This window comes from Protopterus annectens, chromosome 14.part0 (assembly GCF_019279795.1).
Source record: "Protopterus annectens isolate FY-2018-M chromosome 14.part0, PAN1.0, whole genome shotgun sequence".
In the NCBI taxonomy this organism is placed as follows: Eukaryota; Metazoa; Chordata; order Ceratodontiformes; family Protopteridae; genus Protopterus; species Protopterus annectens.
Genome location: NC_056748.1, coordinates 205,811,854 through 205,834,789, shown reverse-complemented (window position 1 = coordinate 205,834,789; position 22,936 = coordinate 205,811,854).

Genomic DNA, 22,936 nt, shown 5'->3' with positions numbered 1-22,936 from the left:
CAGAGGAATGCAAGCAAGTATATAGTTCAGAGTAACAGAATAGAGAATGTGGGATGTGAAACCATAAATACGGGGAAAAGAAGGAAGCAGTTATGGAAGAACTGATGCAGACTGCAGTGACAAGTGATGAAAGAGAGATATGCCCAAGAAGAAGCCACTTCCTCAAGGAATATAGAAGGGTAGTAGGTAGTCAAACATATCTGAGAGTCAGAGTATCTGTAGGAGGAGTCCAGAATAGGTACCGAATGATTGAGATGTTATATTTGGATGGAGGCAACTCATAAAGACAGCAATGAAGACCAGGGTTAGTGTAAATGGAAATTTAATGCCATGGAAAAGGAAGTAAAGAAGCTGACAGACAGTCGTTGGGCTGAAGAGATGGTTTTAATATCTGCAGACTTAATTACAAGGGGGAATAAGAGTTTGTTGCATAAGATAAAGACTATATCTGGCTATAGTGTTATTAGTCTCAGAGATTAGTGCAGTAAGATATGGAAGGTCAAGTTACTAAGGTGGGTATTGGTAAGACAGGTGAATGAATGAATGAATGAATGTTGTGATGCACATAGGCACCAATAACTTAACAGAGGAGACAGTTGAGGTAGAAGCAAGGAGGGCCAGGGAGGTGGGAGAGAGGTTTAATGATAGAGGAGTAGAGGAAGCAGTACAATTCCCATGAATGTTAACTATGTTAGTTGCCAACAGTCCTAGGAAAGGCAGGATATGGGGGAATAATGGTTGGCTGTAGCAGTGGAGAACAGAGAAGAGTATTGGTCAAATAATGGGATATGTAGACTAGACAGATGTCCAGACAGAGATATCAGTTCTAAGTGAGCAAGACGCTATATCATTAGAAAAGAGACAGTTGCAAGCAAAGCCTAGATGGCCAACTGAGAGCAGTGAATTTTGAGAGCTCCATAAACTAGTATATTAATATAGGAAAATTGTATTATTTTCAAGTTTAAAACATTAGACATCTATAGATAAACTACTAAACTACATAAATATCAATTTTGGTGGAGATATACAAAAATTATTCTGTCAAGTAATCTGGAGACATATTGATTCACTGAATATGAACAACTCGAGGAATTCTCACCCAGATGCTGCTTTGAAAAAAAAAACTGCAGTTGATGACATCTACCTTACAGGAAATATCTTTGAAGATGGATGGCTTTAAAAATGACTTAGAAAACCTCAAATTAAATTCTCAAAAACAGACTGATACTCTTAATGAACTATTACAGCAACACCATATTAAAAAAAAAAAAAAAATATATATATATATATATATATATATATATATATATATATATATATATATATATATATATTTATATATGCACACAAACGAAGAATTACCAATAAACAGTGAAAATAAGTCAAATTGTAGACTCTAAGGCAAGTCAAGGAGCAGGAGTCAAGAAGTAAAAAATATAATCCAAGAAACTTTATTGTACAAATAGTGAGCGCTTTCACAAATAAATTGCTTCATCAGACCAAATTCAAACAGTGATGTCGCATCCTTTTATACCCACTAAAATTCAAATGAACCAATCATTCATAGGCATCATCTTTAAAGCTACACTGTACTAAAAAAAAAAAAAAAAAAATATATATATATATATATATACATACATACATATATATATATATATATATATATATACAATGTATAATACACAATATATACAAATATTAAAACTTATATAACTTAAAAAGTAAACACTAGATCTTACAAAATATTATATAACAAAGTATAAAAATAACATTGTAAAAATATATTAGACATTTAATACATCTATATTTATTTCCTAAGTTTCCTACTTCTCAATTTGGCTGTAATGGCTATATGGTCATTGAGCCCTTTACCTAAATGGGTTCTTAACCTCACAATCCAAGTAAGCTCTCTAGTTTCTGCTTTATTAGAAACATCCTCCAACCTAGCGTCTTCATATACAAGCTCTAAAACCCTAAATCTAAACTGATGGCTATTCCCATTTTCTATAGTCTGCTTAGCTAATGCACTATATGTATGTCCTCGCCTATAACAATAGTTGTGGTCTCTAATGCGTTAATGAAGACGTCTATTCATCTTTCCAATATAGAATGAGGAACAGACTATGCACTGTGCTATGTAGACAAGGCTCTTACTATTACAGTCATCATTAACATCAAATCTATACACTCTACTAGTATCCAGATGCCTGAATTCAGTGCCTTCTTGTATGAAAGTACAAAAATTAAACTACCACAACTAGTTGTTCCTAGATAGGTGGATCTAAAAGCTTCCAAAAAATATGGCTTAGTCCTCCTTTTTCTCATCATTTGAACTTCATGGGTAACCCTACTTACTACTCGTTCATCATATCCCCCATTAACAAAATCAGCACTAATTTTGTCAAACTCTTGATGTAGATGGCTATCCCTATCAGTTAACCGAGAACAGCGCATGACTCTAATAGGACAGTGAATAAGATACCTTTTGTTTTTTCTTAAACTAGGGATAATGTGGTGATCAAGGATATCCTGCAGTGTAATTGGAAAATATTGCGTACTGATGAACAAATTACTCAAGTGATGGGGGATAAACCCTACATTACCTTTAAGAACACCTGGAACTTGAAACATAGGTTGTGTTACCCTAAGGGGATTAGACAAGAAAAGAGAACAGATATAGGGGTCGGAACAACTAGATGTGGTAGTTGTAATTTTTGTACTTTCATACAAATAGGCACTGAATTTAGGAATCCAGATACTAGTAGACTGTATAGATTTGATGTAAATGCTGACTGTAATAGTAAGAACCTTGTCTACTTAGCACAGTGCATAGTCTGTTCTTCATTCTATATTGGAAAGACAAATAGATGTCTTCATTAACGCATTAGGGACCACAACTATTGTTATAGGCGAGGACATACATATAGTGCATTAGCTAAGCAAACTATAGAAAATGCGAATAGCCATCAGTTTAGATTTAGGGTGTTAGAGCTTGTATATGAAGACTCTAGGTTGGGGGATATTTCTAATAAAACAGAAACTAAAGAGCTTACTTGGATTGTGAGGTTAAGGGCCCATTTAGGTAAAGGGCTCAATGACCATATAGCCATTACAGCCAAATTGAGAAGTGGGAAACTTAGGAAATAAATATAGATGTATTAAATGTCTAATATGTTTCTACAATGTTATTTTTTATATTTTGTGATATATATTATATATTTTGTAAGATATATGTTTTACTTTTTAAGTTATATAAGTTTTGATATTTGTATATATTGGGTATTATATATTGTGTATGTATATATATATATATATATATATATATATATATATATATATATATGTATATATATATTAGTACATTGTAGCTTTAAAGTTGATGCCTATGAATGACTGGTTCATATGAATTTTAATGGGTATAAAAGGATGTGACATCATTGTTTGAATTTGGTCTGATGAATTAATTTATTTGTGAAGGAGCTCACCATTTGTATAATACATTTTCTTGGATTATATTTTTTACTTCTTGACTCCTGCTACTCGACTTGCTTTAGAGTCTACAATTTGATATATATATACATATATATATATATATATATATATATATATATATATATGTGTGTGTGTGTATATATATATATATATATATATATATATATATAGATATGTGTATATATATATATATATATATATATATATATATATATATATATATATATATATATATAGATATGTGTGTATATATATATATAAATATATATATATATATATCTATATATATATATATATAGATATATATATATATATATATATATATATATATATATATATAAGCTGTTTTAAACCACATGTACACATATTGATGGTCTCTCAACACTTCGTTTAGCTCATTATTTGATTCTTGATAAAAAAATAAATAAATAATAAGTGCAATTTTATATTTAAAATGCATTTTGGTCCAAACACATTAAGGACTTACAAAAGAGTGGACCTCTGAGTTATTGTGAAAGACTAAGAGCACTTGGTCTTGTGCAGTATCCTTTGCAATGGTCTGGGAGGTGAGCTTGCTCAGACTGTTTAGCAGCTGATTCTAGGGGTGTTTGGAGTCACCGGGAAGTGCTAGAGAGTCATCGGATTTCCTTCGTGGAAATATTTGTGGGAATGGAGGGTATGTTGAGTGGTTCACTGGCAGAGTGGCTCCAGCATGGAATGGGCTGGTTAAATGGAACAGGACAAATATTGGTTTGGATATTTAGGAACAGCCTTAGAAATACACCACATGAATTAGTGAATGGTATTCTGGCAAAACAGGGATTATTGCCCATGCTTGAAGCACTGATATGTGTGTATGTAAGGATGGAAATATACTTATAACAAATAAGAAACTAGAAGGGTCTCATAATTTAAAGTCTATGGACTGTATAAACATGCTTGGAAGGACCTAATAATAAGAATAAACATTACAGCTTGTGGTCTCTCAAATAACTAAGCAACAGCCAAAAAACACACACACACACACAATAGTTATGTAATGTACGAGTTTAGTAAATCTAGACATAAAATATATCATCGTCATATAAGATGAAGCAGTCTGCTGAATTTAGATATTAAAAACAGGATTTAATAACATGGGCCTGTGTATCAATAGCACTACTGTCTTAACTTGTCATAATTGGCATTGACATTGGCATACACTATACTGAACATCAAGGGGAAGCATGATGATTTTCTCATATAAGTAAATGCGCATAGCAAGTCATATAATTGCTTTAACTTGAATTGTGGTTTTGTAACACATCTTGACCATACATAATACTTAAGCTGTTACCAAGGTAACTAATATTTTATACATGATATCAAACTGACAAAGTTGTTCAAGGGAAACAATAGAAGCCTGAACTAGGAATGTCACAGAATGTAACAATCACATTCTGAACAAATAGTATTAATTTGACAATAATCACTCAGTTTAATCTTTTCTGATTATACAAAATAGAATGTTGTCATTTAAATCTAAAACCTTTCAGTATATGCCATAAGATGGCAATTTATGAATATGGAAAAGGAACTTGTAATCATTAATCACAATAAGGGAATTTGTTGTTTTTAACCTATAATTTCACTCATTTTATAACAAGAAGTGACAGTTATGAAAATCCTTATGTATAGGAAAGGGGGGGGGTAGTGATGCACTGATAAATGAAATTCACTAACTTTCATCAATGTTTACATAAAACATACTTGATGCTTTAAGTAAGTTAGCAACAAACAAAGTGATTACTTAAATGTTGGAAAACAATGAACTATAACTTCTGATATATCCACTAAAATACATTGTATTATAAACATTATGTATAAATATTATGTAATAAGTTTTGGAAGACTTCAAAATAAGAGTGAATATGTTAAATAACTGTGTGCTATAATCTTTTACTGAGGTTTTATATATGATACATTCAACTTTACAATGATTGAATTGCTTGTCATCTATCTTTCATGTAAATATTAATTGGTTATACAATAAGAAGACATTTATATTGCATTATAATTCTGTCTGATCAACAATAGTACTATATCAGTTCAAAATAATATAAATATTGCATATTCCTATTACAAATATTCTCCATTTGATAATTCAATATATGGAGCTCAGATGTTCTGAATTGTCAAGATATGAGTGATAATCAGATGGACTTAGGTTTATCCATCAGATTAGGAATGATTTTCATTCCATGGCTAGTGCGGATCTTAGTTTTGTTAACATTTATTAATTTAAATTTATTTCACAAAACATTTTTAGTATGTCTGACTAAAACATTACTTTACTGGTAAACACTCAAAGCATAAAACTGATTATTTTCTTTAAAAGCCCAAACATATGCTTTATAGTTGTCAGAGGAAAATGTTTAATAGTCACAATAAAACAAAAAATGCATAGTCTAAATAACCTATGATGGATTTAACTTTATTATCTTTAGATAAGAGATCAAATCTACTGAAATATTTAAAACTGAACAATGCACAAGTTGTCTTCCTTCAAAAAACTAATTTCAAACAGATGACAATTACAAATAGAATCCTAAGGAATAATTGATATTGGCACAATCCACTTATAAGACAAAGACAAAAGGGATAACAATTTTATGGAAAACAAATGTGATTAACCCAGAAATCATTTATAAGTATGAAAATTAAGAAGGCCTTACGGCATTAGTAATAGTTAAATATAATAACAGAATATGGACCCTAGCCAATCACTGGTTCCCAGGCATTGGATCAGGAACTGTTAAAAAAAAACTTGGATTTAATTTCCAATAATTATAAAGACAACTTAATATCAGGAGGAGATTTTTACTGTATATTTGATATTTCTGAAATTACAAATAAAAGACCGCTGCATACATCTCCTGTATCAAAAGCTTTAAACAAGTGGGTAGAATCATTTCATCTTGTAGATACTTTTAAATTTAAAGAAGATAAATCTTTGTTGTTTCCCCATCAAGATCACAGATTTGGTACCCAAACTAGAATAGATAAAATATTTGCTGCCCATGACTTACACTCTAAAATCATCAATTTCTCAATCACTCTCAGCACCTTTTCAGACCACAATTCATTGATACTAAAACTTCAAAATGGCTACACACCATTAATCTTTAACTCCAGAAATCCAGCATATATAACAAAGATTAGAGTTCAAACAGTGGTTATTATCTGAATTATAGTTCTTCTAAGATATTAATTACACCACAGTGAGAAATAAAATAATGATATGGGACTCATTAAAAGCTTACATATATGGTAAAACCCTAACTTGGTATAAAAAAATTCAGAGAATGTGATTCTGAATTATTATATCTACAATCCAAACTTTTGTCAATAAAAGCTGAAAAAAAATAAAAATCATTTGGAGATGAAAAAGAATGTAGGAGTATTAAACAATAAATACAATGAAATTCAACACATAAAACTAGTTTGGCTTTAGAAAAGCTAAAAAAGTAATAACTCAGCCACTTCTCCCAAATATCTACAGAATGTATCCATAAAACTCAAAATACAATCAAAAGCTAATAACATTAAAAGTATCTTCCATGAAAAGAAAGGGGAAAATGTCTTGAATATAGGTGACATTCTTGATGGTTACATAAATCACTATATGGAACATTTCCAAAAGGAAAATATACATATTGATCAATTAAATCTAGATGAAAAATGTTCTACTATAAAAAAATAGAAAATTGAAAACTAGATCTGCAAGTACCCATATCTTACAATGAAATTACAGATAAAATAAAAGAGGGAAAAATAACAAAGCTCCAGGTATAGATAGCATAATTATGTTAATATATAAACTTTTTTCTTTCAAAGATACTATCCCTCTTCCATAAAACTCTGTTAGAAATTCAGTCACAAGCTTTAATACCACCCTCTTGGAGATATTCCTTAATCACACCAATCCTAAAGGAAAACAAATCCCCAAACCTCTGTACCTCATGTAGACTTATATCATTATTAAATAATGACTATAAGATATTTATGACAATATTAACTAACAGAATGAAAATACCACTATCCAAAAAAAATAAATAATGATCAAATTGGATTTATATATCATAGACACACACATGATAATATTAAAGGATATTTTTTCTTATAGATTATGTTAATAAAGAAAATGAACACTCATAACTGGCTTAGATACAGAGAAAGTCTTTGATTCCCTAAACTGTGACTAGTTATTCAAAATTCTGGTGTTATTTGAATTTCCTCCTTTCTTTGTTAATCTAGTAAAGAATATATATATATATACAAATAATTTAGCATATGTTAAGCTAGGTCCTTTCACCTCTGAATCTATGCATATATAAACAAGTATGCCCCATGCCACTGGTTCTATTTGCTTTGTCTATTGAACTATTGGCAGATTCAATATGTAACAATACAAAAATCAAAGGAGTAGATGTTTATGAACAATACAGTTCTAAAGTAATGCTCTTTGCTGTTGATATTTTATTAACATTATCCAAAACAAAAGAGACATTAGAAGAATTAGATATTTTAATTGACAGATTTTACAGGACTTCATGACTCCATTTCAATAAATCAAAAGTTTTATTTTTAAATAAAAAAAGAATTGCAGACAAAGGGGAAACACATTATAGGGAAACAAGAATATTCGTTAAAATATCTAGGAATTGAGTTATGCAAGGATAATGAATTAGTCTCAAAAAACTACAATATCATCAATACAATTAAAATCTCTGTGGAAAAATGGAACAAAATAATATTAACATGTGAAGACAGACTACAGTTAATAAAATTGGTTTTACTACCCAATATTCTATATAGCTTTGGCAATACAACTGTTACCAGAAAGGAAAGAAATAAACTCATGCTTAATAAAATGTTTATGGTTTCCCAAAAGAAACACAATAGCTTTAATACATCATATCAGATCATGGAAACAGGGAGGATTAAACTTTCCTGATATAGAAACATATATAAAAGCATCAATATCTAAAACAATCTCAGATTGGATAAGTCCAAATTATTCTGCAAATTAAAAAGAATTACTAAGTGTAATATCAATAAATGAATTTGATTTACAAAAAATTTTCAAATAACAGATAAAAACAATTTACCATGGCACATATTATGTATTAGCATGCAATATAACATAACAAAGCCCACTAAAACTCCTATGATTAATTACTATATTGACTCATTTAGGAAAAGTATTAATGCAAATATACATTTAAAATCTGGTTTGATCTTTTAACACCATTCATAGTTACAAAGAGCTATCCACATAAAATATACAGAGAAATAATTAATTCCTGGGAACAGAAAGGACTTGTTTGTTGGTTTCAATGTATCAAAGAACTAAAAGTTCTGGATATGCAAGCAATAGAAACAACATACAAAATTCCACAACAAGATTGGCTAGCTATGCAAAACATTCTGCCATATTTGCAAGATTTATGCAGAATAATTAGTAATTCTTCATTTAAAGAAATACCTAATCTTATGAAATATCTATATGAAATCATATATAATGATTATGACATGGGAAATAGTATTTTGAAAGTTTACATGATATTGATAAATTATAAAACAATACCCAAATCCTCATATTGGAATTATATAACAAAATGACATGCATTACAGCTAACTGAAGAAATTAAATCAAATATTTTATTATCAATAAAACATACATCCTTTACACAGTACTGGAAAGTTTTTTGTTGGAAATGCTTGCATAGAGCATTCTTAACGCCAGATACAATTACTAAAATTAATTCTTCCACAAAGGGAATATGTTGGAGGTGTGAGCAAATACACAGTGCAGATTGGAATCACATTTTTTTTCAACTGTGTTAAAATTAAGCCATTTTGGAATGGTATTAAAAACTTTCTACAAGCTTTATTTAATTGTTTAACTTATCTAAAGCTCTAGTATTATTAAATGTGTACAAAGGTCCTCATTTGAATGAGTCAAATATGTATTTAGTATGGACAATACTTGCAATCTCAAGGAAGTATATAACAAAAAGATGGAATACAAACACAATACCGACTTTGGAAGATTTCTACAGCCTGCTGAAGACCACATCATTGTTGGAAATTAAAATTAAAATTAAAGAATTAAGGATTCATCCTAAGCCATTTATTAACAATCCATGGAAAAATCTTATCATTGATTGACACTTTACAATAACTGAACAGATACACTCTGATAACCATATTGTTATACCTATAAAGTAATTGTATATATTGAGTTCTGTTATAGTGTTAGGCTGATGTAAATACTGTACATATTTATTTTAGATGTTATATACAAATACTATGGAATTTATTCAACTGTATTTGAAATATATATATATATATATATATATATATATATATATATATATATATATTTTTTTTTTTTTTTTTTTTTTTTTGAGCGGGAAAAACAGAAAGACAGTTTTGCTTATGGTGGAGTTAGAAAGGTACAGCTCAATAACGGCTTATTTAAACTAAGACAGTGGGTGAAGGGTACTGTCAGGGAAGCAGAAGACAGGTGCAGGCTTTCAGGCAGTAGACTGAAGGGAAAGAAATGAACAAAAAATAGCAATGGAAAAAGCAAACAAGAATTACTCGTATTGGTAAGCTGTATTAAAAAGTAATGTAAAGACTCTTGATAGGATAGCTTCTAGCACTGACACAAGTTGAAAGAACTGGCATTTATAGTATCGCAATAACATAGGCCAATGATAAAAGAGCGTGGGGCATACAAATGTGTGCATATCAGTTGTAAAAGAATATTAGAAAAAAAGGTTAGATCAAAGCTGAGAAGATGTCTCCATAAAGAAGGGTATTAGATAAATAGTCAGAGATGACAAAGAACACCGCCCTCATGAAAGTGACATGGGAGTTGACAGGTTTCCAACATAAACACCCCACCAGTTAGGGAAGCAAAGGTAGGTGAAAGGGAGTACTATAATAGTGCATAACGTTCATAAACATTAATGGAAGAAGACAGACTGAAGGAAAGAAATAAATATGTGGGTTAGAGAGAAGAGGGTTAAACACATGAGAAATCTCAGTCTACCAGAAGGTTAACAAATGTCAATAATAATAATAACAGTAATATAATAATAATAAGAATAGTCAATGTTTATAACAATTAGGGTGGTAGAAGTCTTAGACCATGGGAAAGATTCAGAAAATTGATACATTACTGTTCTGGAAAATATGGAATTCTGGATGTGATCTTAATCAAGCTGGATGGTGTTAGTGATGTCCTGGGGTCATTATGTCATTGTGTACTTTAGAACTGGTGAAGGTGAAAATCGAAGGCAAAGATGAAGATCTAGGATTACAGGATATCCAATTATGCTGATCTAGGGAAATGGACAAATATGAGTTAGAGTTCTGTGGGTAAAATGAGGGACAAAACTAGATAAATGAATCAGTAATGGAAGTGTTTGGGTCTATGGGTAAGATTTTGAGAAAGAGGTGAAAAATGTGAGGTAAAAAAAAAACAAAAAAAGGAGAATACCACAGAGCTACATAGAAATGTAAGGTGATAATTATGGAAAAAAAATATCACATACACTTGTCAACAGTCCTAGGAGAGAAGGACTGGGAAGATGGAGGGGGTCATAGTGCAGAAAGGCAAACAGAAGGCCAACAAATAAAGGTGGGTATTAAAGGGAAAGGCTGAGATGGAGGTCCCAGAGAATGAAAAAAAAGGGAAAAATGCCTTCTAGGGGTATAAAAGGCAAAAGAAAAGAAAGTATATGAATCTCCATGCTTAGATAAGAAAGGTGGATATCACAGAATACTGAAAAAAAAGCAGGATAAAAGCCAAACTACTGAATGAATAGGTAGCTTGAGTTTTCAATAATGAAAGCAAGGAGAGGTGATATCATGTGATCATGACAGGTCACATTAGGGGCACCAGTGGACAGAAAGCAGGATATAGAATGAGGATATGTAGTGGGAAATAGCTTCAGCATAGGGATGTCAAAGCACAATGTCCTTATGGGCTACCTCTTATGGCCACAAGTAATATGATATAATATGATCAGTGTGCTGTCAAATGCCCTGACAATGATCTACAGCAGATCACTGATCAGTGGAGGAAAGTCTGAGGACTGAAGGACAGCATGTGAGAGATCATTTTACAAAAGAATCATAACAAATCTGCAGAAATTCAGTCCTTCTAGTCTAAAAGTGAATTATGGAAATTATCTTAGGATAGCAAAAACTAATGTATTTAGAGAAAAATATACAAAATGGCAGGTATGAGCTTGTGGCCAGAATGAGATGTCAATCATCCCTAACTCAGTTTTATGTTCAAAGCATAACTTCAGACATGCTTCATCTGGACTTCACAGGTGCCTTCAAATCAGGCCTGAAATGGATGATTCTAGAAAAACTGAGAGGTCGGGGTGGGACTAAAACATTAGAACTGAACTGCAGCTAGGTTGAAGGGTGGGGCTGAAGTGACATGACCACTGTCTGGAATAAAAAAAAAATGACCGGAGCATGTGTAAAGTCATTATGAATCTAGCTGTCTTCACTTTGGTCATTTAAGACATATTTGAGGGAAAAAATAACAGCATTGTCATCTTTGCTGATGCCAGAAGGATAAGAGCAGCACTGCAAGCTGTGGGAAGAGTCTAAAAAAAGATTTGGGAAGACTATCCAAGTGGCAGAAAGTTGGTGGTTGGATTACTGTCAAACAAATTTAACGTGCAGCATTTTAACTCCAGTCATGTTATGAAATAAATAATTTGGGAACAATGAAATGGACAATGACAAAGCAAGAAAAAGATCCTACCATGTTGAGCACACCTGGATTTCATTTGATAGAAACAGAGTGTGCAGTTTCAGTGAAAACAGCAGCAGGGATAAAGAGAGACAGTCAGAGAAAGAGAGCAGGGAAATTGTGGGGACACAGAAAGGCATTTAACACCCAGAGATACAGATCGTGCGTAGGTAGGAGCTTATGTAGGGTATAAATGCTGCTCCCTAGAAGCTCGCTACATTGGAGTATATAACAAGGATCCATCAGTAATAAACAGTGCACTTTTGGAGACACACTAGCACCAGCATCTTGCTTTCACCTTAATTATAATACAACAGGATTGCACTACTGGCAAAAGGGTCAGATGCTGCTCTTATCCTTCTGGCACAAAGACATACTCGGAGGCTCTAATAAAAAACTTACAAAAACAACAGAGGCTCCCAAAGCAGACATCCAAAAATCCACCACCTCAAAACAAAACACATGCAACACATACTTCAATAAATCAGTGTGTCGACCAATCGCAGCCCTTAAGGCCAAACACCTTGCCTGATACACTAGTAATAGGTGACTCTATAGTCAGACACACTGATGTCCCGCTGACCAGGCTGAACAAGGAGAAGGTGACTGTGAGCTGTCTATCGGGAGCTAGGATCCACCACATAACACACGCACTCAAGTCACTCCAAAGCAAGTACAAACATGACTCCGTCATTGTCCATGCTGGTGTGAATGACCTGAGACGTACCTCCCTGGACTACATGAAAAGAGACATAGAGGAGCTCTCCGATTATGTAGCCCAGGCTGGTATGACCCTGACCCTGAGCAGCATCTTGCCCTCACCAAGAAATATACCACAATACAAAGACAAGATGATCAGCTTTAACAATTGGCTCAAGTACTGGTGTCATTCTAAGGGGATCCAATGTCTGTCTGCCTGGGATGATATGTTGGACAAGCCACACTGCTTCGCAAGGGATGGCTTACACCTATCGCCACTGGGCTTCCTGATATTGGCTAAGGCTCTTGCCACCCCCATAATGCCTTTTTAGGCAAAGCTCAAAAGACAAACCCACCTCCTTAGAAAACAAAAATGGAAAAAAACTAAGGGTAATGCTGCTCAATGCCAGAAGTCTAAATCTCAAGATGCAGGCACTTGATGCACTCCTCAGCATGGAGAACATCGACGTCTGTGCAGTAACTGAAACCTGGTTCAAGGCTCCTGAGAGCACCCCAGTGTTACCAGGCTATACCTCGTATCATGCTTTTCGGCCCCAAAACCTGGGCCGAACCACAAAGGGAGGGGGAGTGTCCATATTCATAAAGGACACCCACACCTCCAGGTTAGTAGCAACACATGAAGCATCAGAGACCATACAGGTGCAACTAACCATAGGCAAAACTGCTATACAACTGGTAGCATGTTACAGACCACCCTCCCAATCTCAAGAACCCCACTCAGCCTTCCTGAAGACATTGGAGGATATGAATGTATCACAAAATACCATCATACTAGGAGACTTCAACTACCCAAACATAGATTGGGTACATTATTGTAGCCCTAATACCCTAGCCCAAAGGTTCCTGGAATTCATAAATTCAAATGCACTGGAACAACTAGTCACCTCTCCCACTAGGGAGATAATATACTAGACCTGATCATCACAAACATGGGGACAAAATGCTCCACACCGGAAGTATACCCCTCACTAGTGAGATCTGACCACAAACTAATCACCCTGGATATACACATCCCACCTCCACCCCCAGCACAAAAGACCACAGTGAAAAACTTCTCAAAAGCAGACTTCACTCTTCTTAAGACTGAGATGATATCCTTTAAGCCCACTGTGCCAGTGGATACCACATCCCACAATGCCGAATCCTTCACAAATGCTTTCTATGGACATCTCTAAGAATGCATGGATCATGCAACCCAAACAAATCCAAGTCCCTCTCCACCAAATGTAAGCATCCTGTCTGGTAGACCTCAGCCATAAACAAATTGTATAACAAAAGAAGGAAGCTACTGCACGTCAGAGCGAAATCCCATGAAGGGAAGACATCTCTGATCAACATTAGCAGAAAACTACATTCTCTCATAAAAACATCCAAGGCAAACTTTGAGAGAAAAATCGCTAAGGACACTAAAGATAACCACAAAGCCTTCTTCAGCTATGTTAGAAACCTGGGCGGGGGGGGCGTGGCCAAGGATGAACACAGGATAGCAGCAGATTTCTTCAGCTCCACCAACTTAACTGCACTGACAGGAAATAATTACTTTAAAAATCAACTAATGAAATAATTTTCTTTCTAAATACATTTGGAATATCAGTTTCTTGAATAATATCTAAAAAAGAAAGAAAATTTCAATAATTTTCCTGTCAGAAATCATCTTGGAAATTTCTCTTTCATCACCTCTCTTCAAAATGAGTTCCAGTAAGGCAAACAGTCAGGATTCCAGCATCAAGAAAGAGCTTCAGTCTCTGATATCTACTATTCAGCAACTAACAACCAAAATGGACAAACTGGATACTAAAATTGATAACTTCATAGAAAAAACTACAAAACAAATGGATTTGTTACATCAAGACTTGCAACAACAGAAGGCTCAGATTACAGGCATAGAAGAATCTGTTAATGATATGGAGAACAGAATCCAGGAAGAAGAAATTAACATTGAGTTTTTGCTGAAGCAGAACACACACCTACAATCCAAACTTGATGACCTGGAAAACAGATCTAGACGCAATAATATTAGGATTTTTGGACTGCCAGAAAATATAGAAGGTAACAACATTACTTCCTTTTTAAATAATTGTCTTCCCAAAACTTTAGACTTGTCAGAAGCATTTTCTTTTGGTATTGAAAGAGCCCATAGGTCCTTATCTAATTTTAACTCTAACAAAAAGTATCCTAGATCAGTTATAGCAAGATTTTTATCATCTTATGACAAGGAGATGGTATTAAAATCTGCATGGGCTAAAGCACCTATTAAAATTAATGAGGCAACTGTGCGTTTTGACAATGACTATTCTTCCTTGGTAATAACTAAAAGAAAAGTTTTTTTGCCATTAATAAGATAGCTTAAGAAAGCACAGTTTAAAACTTACCTTTTATTTCCTGCCAAACTAAAAATCTTTTTACCTGATGGCCCTAGAATTTTTGAAGACTTGGACTCTGCTTTGCTGTATATTAAAAAAAATAAGATATTAGATAAAATAGAAGATATGGAATGGGCAAGTCCTTTATTAAAGAGGATGGCAACAGGAACTTCTTGGAAGACTTCAGAGAAGCAAAAAAGACTAAAAAACAAATGACATGTTCTATATTTTTTTTCTTTCTTTCCTTCTCTCTTAATCTCTTCAAATACAGTTACTGCATCTCCAGAAAGCCACAAATATTTTAAAGATTTATTCAAAGTTATTTTTCTGTGGGCAAAGAACTGTTTTTGTTTCATAAATAGTCAAACTCTCTGAGGAACAAATAACATGCTATCAATCAACTTGTTTCTCTTTGTGATAAAGAGACCTAAGGTTAGTAATTTGATATATTTTCTTTCTCTTCTTGTTTTAAATAATGGCATTCTTTATAAACTATGCATTTAGTGAGGGGTGGGAGAGGGCAAGGAGAGAAGTATGATGTAAAATATGGAAAAAGTGAAATAATAACTTATTAGTTCTTTAAAACTGTATATGCTGTTTAAACACTGTTGCTAAATATTATATCATGACTTTATTGCTTATACATGATTACAAATAATATGTCATGATATAATTGCAAATAATTAGAACTAAAATAGTTGTAAGTAATATGTTTCATGTTTAACTTTATTAATACAAACAGCAAGTAATATTTCTTTGTAGATACTCTTTGTAGCTTCCTTTTTTTCTTTCTTCTCTCTCTCTCTCTTTTTTTTCTCTACTCTTTTCCTTTTCTTTTTTTCTCTCTCTCTCTTTCTCTCTTATAAGTACAGTTATATGCTTCTGATAATACTGATATATGTATATAATAAGATTTGTATGAGAAAATGAAATGGGGCATATAAAAATAAGTTATATAATATGTTAAATAACTGTAGGCTTGGTTTCACTGTCATAGAGACTGTAATGACTTGTAAAATACTTCGCGGAGGTTTTGCACTGTTTAGTTTCATTTGTATTACTAAATGAATGTCAGTCACTTGTATTTACTAAAATTCCCACCAGAATGTTAAGGGAGACAATTTGGGATGTGGGTTACCTCGTGAAGAGTGTCCTCAAGTTGTTTTAAAAGCTTCAACACTCAGAATACACGCAGAGAAGCTGAATGCAGTCATTTTGAACTTTGACCCCTGATTTCACACTGACACATCGCAGATTCAAGAAGAACACTGTTCCAGGAAGTAGAACTGCTGTAAATGTGACTTTGTGATGAAAAACGAACTTTATGACATCTAAATGTGAGTTATTCTTTATAACAACTTACTTATTTAAGATGTAATTTATAAAATATGAAAGTTATAATGATTTCAAATGATTCAGTATGCCATAGTAAGCAAGTGAGATATTTTAGAAGGCATAGAAGGTAAAACACATATACACATGTTTTTGAAAGCTTACATGACTGCAGCATATTAATGTATATAAATACTTATGATTTAAACATATATAATGTTATAAATCATTTGCCTTAACTAACTGACAAGCACAAGTATCATTATGTCTATATTTTAGAAGAAACTGTCATGTGACATATTTTAAAGCTGCAGTTCAGATATATAAACAGATGGCTTTCATCACAATGATTTATGTATAACTAGGAAGTATCATTGCTGTGCAGTATGACTTGTAAACATATGTATGAGTATAAATATTTTATTTACTGGCAATAAGTATGAGAAGAAAGCTTTGGTGCAAATAATTTAAAGTTTTTAAAACTGTTAACTGCATTTCTATAGCAGAAAGTAGGAATACCCTAATATATGTGATGTCTGAACCATTATAGCCTAAGTTATTGAATCTAAATGAACATAAGAACTTATTTTTACAAACTTTTAAATAAACTAATATATAGATATGCTCTTTTTTTCTCTCTCTCTCTCTCTTCCTTTCTCTCTCTCTCTCTCTTCTCGGTTCCCATTATCAAGTTTATTAGAATGCTATTTTGATTATGAGTCTATTTTACAAAATAGATATACATAGTAATATGAGCTGTTTCTAAATGCTCTTATTTGTTTATATGAAGCTGATTTATAAATTGTTTAGCTTTGTCTTACTAGATAATTTAATTAAATGAGGTTAACTTTAGTTAATAATAGTTAGTATTGAATTGATATGGTGGCAGCTGAGGTACTGCTGCTTAGGATAGGGGGATAACTTGTGTGGTATGTGCTACTCAAAGTTGGAGTTCTTAACTCCAGGCTGGGTGCAATGTTTAATCCTTATATTATTTTCACCTGTTTATTGTTGTTTGTATATAGTTCTGACATCCACAGCACATTTTATAAACTTATTGTCACTACAAATAAAAGTGAAGCTTATACAAAATCCCATAAGATTTTCAATAAATACAGCTATAATTAATGGTACACCTAAAGGAGGAGGTATAATATCATTTATTTTGTTAATTGTTATTCTGATTATATGTTTTATATGTTTATAAAAGCTAAATGATTTCTCTAAAAGGAATTTCTTTAAACATTAATGGACTGAATAACCCATGTAAAAGGGCAAGTTTAATGAGATACATTAATTTGCATAAGGCCAACTTAGTATTCCTTCAAGAAACTCATCTCCTGAAAAAGGATATTGATAAATTAGCCACTAATAAATATACAGTCTTGGTTAGTTCAGAACACACTCAGAAAAAAAGAGGAGTGGCTATTTTATGGAAAAAAAGTATGCCCATACCTAAAACTATTAAGTCTTATAAAGATGATAAAGGAATGTTTTGTATGGTTACAATACAGATTAATGGAAAGACATATACATTAATCAATGTATATTGGATACCAGGAATTGGCATTAATACGGTGAAACACCATCTTAATAAGATCAAATCATTTTCTGTAGGAGATATTATTTTAGCAGGTGACTTTAATTGTATCCTACATGAAAAAGATACAACTACTATAGGAAAAAGGAAAATGACACCTAATGCAAAACATTTAAAGGATTTTGTTAATTTATATCATTTGAATGATATTAATAATCAGATAGATTCAAAATCATTACCATACACTTTTTTTTCTAACAGATATAAAACTTATTCAAAAATAGATAGAGTCTTTATTTCTAAGCAGATGGTTACAGACTTAATTAATTCTAAAATCATTTTGTGTCCTATATCAGATCATAATTCAATTGTCTTTGAGTTTATGATAAAAAGTACTTACAATGTTCAGATCAAAAGGATACCAACATACTTAACTCAACTAAAAGACTATAAAGATTATATACTTTCAGAAGTGCAACATTTTTTAGACTTAAACAATACACCTGAAGTCTCCATTGTTTATGTTTGGGATGCTTTAAAATCATATTTATATAGACAAAGTATCGATGGTATAATAATAAAAGGAAATCTTGGGACAAGGAATTACTAGATATTCAAAGCAAATTAGACTCATACAAACATAATAATAAAGAAAATATTATGGACAAAAAAGTCATTGAAGAAATAATTAAATTAAATGAGAAATACAAAGAAATTTTAACTCATAAAGTTAAAATAACATTAGAGAAATATAAGTTTTTGTCTTACTCAATAAGTCCCAAATACTTACATAGACTTAAAAATAAAACAAAAGGTTGAATAAACAAAATCATATCAAAGAAATTTTCTCTCCAAGGAAAAAGAAGAATGTTTCTAGTTTACCAGAAATATTAGATGAATTTAGAAATCACTTTCACAAAATTAATCATGATAACATTAACATGGAGCCTAAAGATAAAATAAAGAAATTTATAACTACAAACATGAACAAAAAACTTAATAAACAACAGACTAAACTAATGGATAAAAATATTTCATATACAGAGGTTATTACACAAATAAACAAGCTTAAATCAAACAAAGCACCAGGTAATGATGGTATTACACCAGAGATCTATAAAATTCTTCCCAAAAGAGCTTACTCATTAATACATAAGGTTTTTATTTTGGCCCAAAATGAGTTAACAACTCCCCCATCTTGGCAATATACATTTATTTCACCAATTTTAAAACCCAATAAAGACCCAACCAGATGCACTTCATATAGACCTATTTCATTACTTAATGTTGACTATAAAATGTTTATGAGTATTTTTGCTGATAGATTAAAGACAATCATCCCAGGCATTATAGATATAGACCAGACAGGCTTTATTGTAAATAGAAATACTTTTGATAATATAAGGAGAACTTTAACGTTAATTGATTTTGAAAATAGAAAAAAATAAAGATTTAACACTTATTAGTCTCGATATAAGTTCAGCATTTGATTCAGTAAGTTGGGACTTCTTGTTTATCTTACTGAAGTGCACAAACTTCTCAGATGCATTTGTAAATCTAATTGAACATCTATATAAAGGAGCATTGGCTTACATTAAGATAGGAAAATATGTCTCACAAAAAATACCCATTTTAAAATGTACAAAACAAGGGTGTCCACTCTCTCCACTATTATTTACTTTAATAATGGAGCCTTGGGCTAATTTGATCAGAAACAGTACTGATATAGAAGGATTTGATATAGATGAAAATACAATATCTAAAAATCAGCTTTTTGCAGATGATGTTCTAATTACATCAGCTGGATCTAACTCTTCTATGCAGTCCTTATTTGATAAAATGATGGATTTTAAAAATATCTCTGGTTTAATATTCAATGAAGAAAAAACTAAAATATTACCAATATACACACGAAAAAATGTCCTCATTAATGATTTTAACAAATATATACCCAACTCAGATCAGATAACTTACTTAGGTATAATATTAACTAAAGATATCAAATCTATTATACATAATAATTATAGTACCTGTCTTCTTAATACACAAAATCTTTTCAATAGCTGGAACAATATGTTTTTTACCATGGAAGAGAGACTCACAATTATTAAAATGATAGTATTCCCAAAGATATTATACTTAATACAATCAATAATACTCCCACCTACAAAAATAATTATTAAGAAATTGAATTCACTAATGTTAAATTTCTTATGGGCACCTAATAGACCTAGGATTGCATTAAAGAAACATACTAATAGCTGGTCTCAAGGGGGCATTTCATTTCCAGACTTTAATTTATATACTATCTCTACTATTATAAAAGTTATTACTTTGTTAATAGATCAGTCATATGTTGCAAGATGGAAAGATTACTGGGAACTAATTAGCATTCACTTCATGAAAATCTCTTTAATACATAAAAATATTATTGTAAATAACCCCATGTTATGGTTACTAAAAGAATTTTGTACTTCATCCATTACACAAAAATATGTAGTTAGTTACCCATTAAACATTATTATCAGTTATTGTAATTTTATATTCATGCATCCTAAGTATAAGGAATGGAATTTTATTATATTCCCTATAATGTATACACAAGGTATGCTTTTGTCAACCACCTCTGAAAGAACTCTTTTAGTCACAGAGAATGATCTAAAGTATTGGTATCAGTTGCTGTCTGATAATAAAGTAAAAAATTTAGACTTCTTAAAGCAAGAATTTGATTTGAGAGAAACATGTTGGTTAGAAATTCAGACTTTTAGACAACATCTTATTAATAAAATTGATTTAATGTCTTTAACAGTTAAAGAATCTGTTCCAATACTGATTGATTACTTGATATTAAATTTACAACATAGAGTTTCTGATAAAGGTAAGCTCTCATACATATATAAAATTATCAGAGAAGAAACTCATTTCAGTTCAGATAACTATTGGAATTATTTCATTTCCATTAATGGTGAATCACCAAAACAACAAGATAAACAATATATATTGGAATCTGCTTATAAAACTACTTCTTCCATTAATTGGAGACTTTTTACTTGGAAATTTTTACATAGATCCTTCTATACACCTTTAATGATGAATAAAATAAATAATAAAGGCAACTTATGTAAAAGATGTAATGTAGAAATAAATGCTGATTGGGCACATATGTTTTATGACTGTATAAAATTGAAGGAATATTGGAAGTTAATCAATGATTTTTTGCAGGCCCTTTTCACAGATAATTTCACTGTTTCTAAATCACTTATATTATTTAACACACCTTTTCCTAAAAGTGTTAAAAAAGTTAAACTTCCCTTATTATGGTCTATTCTAGCAGTGGCTAGAAAAATAATAACCAGAAATTGGATTTCAGATACCCCTCCTTCATCTTATTATATTATATGGGATACTTTACAAAACCTGTTAAAAAAATCTTAGTCTAAATAGCATGACATTATAGTTTAATCAATTGATTTGATTTGTAGTGGATGTCTTTGTAAATACTTTGGTTATTTTATTGAATGTTATAACTATTTCTATTTTAATTGCTTGTATAAAATTGTTGTGATATTTATTTTGTATGTTAAAAACAATAAACTTGTTTTAAAAAAAAAAAAGAAACCTGGGCGGAAACCCTCAGATATGCTCATAGTTGGTTCACAACAACAAAAAATACACTGAACCCACAGATATTGCTAACATTCTGGCTGACAGGTTCAGTGCAAATTTCTCCCCTCCTTCACCCCCAAAAGAAGAAATACTTATCCCAGCTGAATGTAATCTCCCTGTCATCTCAGATGTCCAAGTGAGAACCGCCCTAAACAAAGCAAAAAACACAGCATCAATGGGACCTGACGGTATCCCGGGGTGCGTGTTACGTGAACTCCAAGAGGAGCTAAACCCACACATAAAAATGCTATTTAACCTTAGCCTTACTTCGGGATAAGTACCTGAACACTGGTGTACAGCAACAGTGGTCCCACTCCACAAGGGGCGTGCCTCTACAGACTCTGGAAACTACCGCTCCATAAGCTTAACTAGCCTGGTCTACAAAGCTATGGAAAGAATCATTATGGAACTCATAAACAGAGACATAGGGGACCTACAGACACTTGACCCCACCCAGTTCGGCTTTGTAAAGGGCAGATCCTGCCTTTTAAACCTGGTTGACTTTTTCAAAACAGTCACTAGAGCCATTGATGAGGGCAAAGCAGTCCATACAGCATACCTGGACTTGGCTAAGGCCTTCGACACAATACCCCACTCAGGCATCATAGATAAGCTAAACAGCTTAAAAGTAAACCCTTATGTCACTAGATGGGTTGCAAACTGGCTAAAGGACAGAACCCATAAAGTTAAAATCGCTGGAGCAATGTCAGACTCAAAGCCAGTCACAAGTGGTGTCCCACAGGGATCTGTCCTGGGACCCCTCTTGTTCGGTATTTATTTCTCAGATGTTAAAGCAAACATGGGAGGGCTGTGGCTGACAAAGTTCGCAGATGACTGCAAACTAGGCGCCATAGTCGATACACCAGCAGATACACACATCCTACAAAAAGGCCTCACTGAAACGGACAACTGGTGCCATAGTCACAGCCTTAAACTAAATGCCAAAAAATGTATAGTCATCCCTTTTGGAAAAAACAAAGTACCCACAAATTATCA